Source organism: Citrus clementina, unplaced genomic scaffold (assembly GCF_000493195.1).
Source record: "Citrus clementina cultivar Clemenules unplaced genomic scaffold, Citrus_clementina_v1.0 scaffold_3, whole genome shotgun sequence".
Lineage (NCBI taxonomy): Eukaryota > Viridiplantae > Streptophyta > Magnoliopsida > Sapindales > Rutaceae > Citrus > Citrus x clementina.
This window is the reverse complement of record NW_006262339.1, coordinates 12,593,021-12,595,094: the sequence shown is the minus strand read 5'-3', so window position 1 is coordinate 12,595,094 and position 2,074 is coordinate 12,593,021.

The window sequence follows — 2,074 nt, the reverse complement described above, 5'->3', positions numbered from 1 at the left end:
ACTAGTGCATGACACTTCCCATTTTGCACACACCACACACCAAGCATAAGCAACTTAAGCATACATGTAAAACTCTCTTATATTCTCTTGTTTGAGTAAGAAAAATCTCATTGGCTACATTACTATCTCTTCTCTCTAACTTTTCCACAATCATCTTTGCTTAGTTAGTTTGAGAAGTTCATTAGACTTACTCAACAATTTTTATATTAGAAGTTGTTTTAAGTGCCATATGAGTTGTGAAGCAAAATAATCATCCCATGACACCATGTTTACTTTTTCGCAACATTAAGCAATAAGCACAAACTAAAACCTTGGCTAGCGGCTTTGGAAATTCTATAAAAGATTTATTTATTTATTTAGTTACTTATTTATTTACGTACGTTTTAGAGATCCGATATTTTTGTCTGCCCTAATCCTCTAATTTCTTCAAGTTACCTCATTGCTTTTGTATTCCGCGGAATGAAACTATGCTTTTATTATGTTCACTTTTTTATGTAGTGTGCAATAACTCTTTGATTTTAAAACATAGAATTTTAAATTTTATTTATCCTTTTTAGTAATTCTATTTAAAGACAAAAGAGGAAATTTTCAAAAAATAATTAGTGATAGCTTATGAAATAAAATCAGGAGCTTAAATATCACCATGCAACAAAATAGTCGGGGTGAAAACCCAAGGCATTTTCAAATTTCAAGGACGCGCAGCACAGAACACGTGAGACGGTTAAAACTTTGAAATCCCACCCCAGTCCCTCATCTCAACACCTAAGTTCAGTCTTCATAATTCATAACCTTGAATTCAGAAGCACAGCAAAAGACCTAAACATAAATCTCAAATGAAATTCATCAAGCACTCCCTTCTTGAATGTGAAATTGCAGCATCAATGCCAGAGGACATAAATCTTTCTGCCAAGCCAACAACCTTAAAATGTCCAAACATCTATGCTTACATAAAATAATTCTAGGTCGATAATTGACATTCTTTATTAAAATGAAAAAGAAAATCCCTTCAGAATCAGGCATCTATTGTAATAATTTACAGTGGTATTCATTTCATTTTCCACAGATCATTCCGATGGTCTTTACTGTGATGACCAAAATCCAACAGAAGATTCAAAAAAATTAAATGTAACTCAAACACAAGTGCCATTTAACACCCTTAATTCTACCCTGGCAACAAAATACATTCATAATCTAGTGATCTACAATTCACTCATTCAACTTGCAGACATCAATGAACTTTTGAACAGCATTGTGGTATTGAGTTCCCTGTAAAGGTAACACCCATTATATGCAAGCAAGTTTAGTTGACAATTAAACAACTTTCTAGCCATAAACATCTTTAATAAGTTCCCACCTATTTGAAGAAAATTATAAAACAAATTAACCAAAATATGAAGTCATACAAGAAACACCTATTTGCAGTAATATTCAACAGCTCACCAACTTAGCTCAACAGCATTCATTCTTAAGTTTTCTATCCAGATTAACCAAAATGCCATTTGAGAATCCATCTCTTTTAAAGTGGATCACAATATGAAGTACTAAAAGAGAAGAATGCAGCCTCATGCATTGCGATTATCAAATACACCATTTTAACCTATTATGTAATGAGATGAGTCTCTCTTGTTTTTAAATTTGACACAAATGTAAACATAAACCTTCCAGACCTTGATATGATCAGGAATCAAATCCAAGATCCCTTATTTCTTGCCAAATCCTTACAGTCAAACCAAGTAGTATCACAAGTCTACTCGTTAGTAAATAAAGATTGCATACAATTTTAAAGATTGGCACTACTCCTTTTAGAAAGGGGAAAAAGAGGGGGGGGGGGGGGGGGGAATTTAACACCAATGGTTGACATGGAAAACCACCCACAGTCAATACAAGCACTGTCGCCGTCGCCTCCATACAGATATAAAAGGCACCTACAGGTATACCAACAAACCAAACCAAACCAAACCTTAAAATGCCCCAACCCCACCTCTCAATATGTAGCATCAATACATAATGCTACCCACCCACATCAGTACTAGTAAGAGACATATGCAAAGTAGATTGTCAAATGCATCTTCAC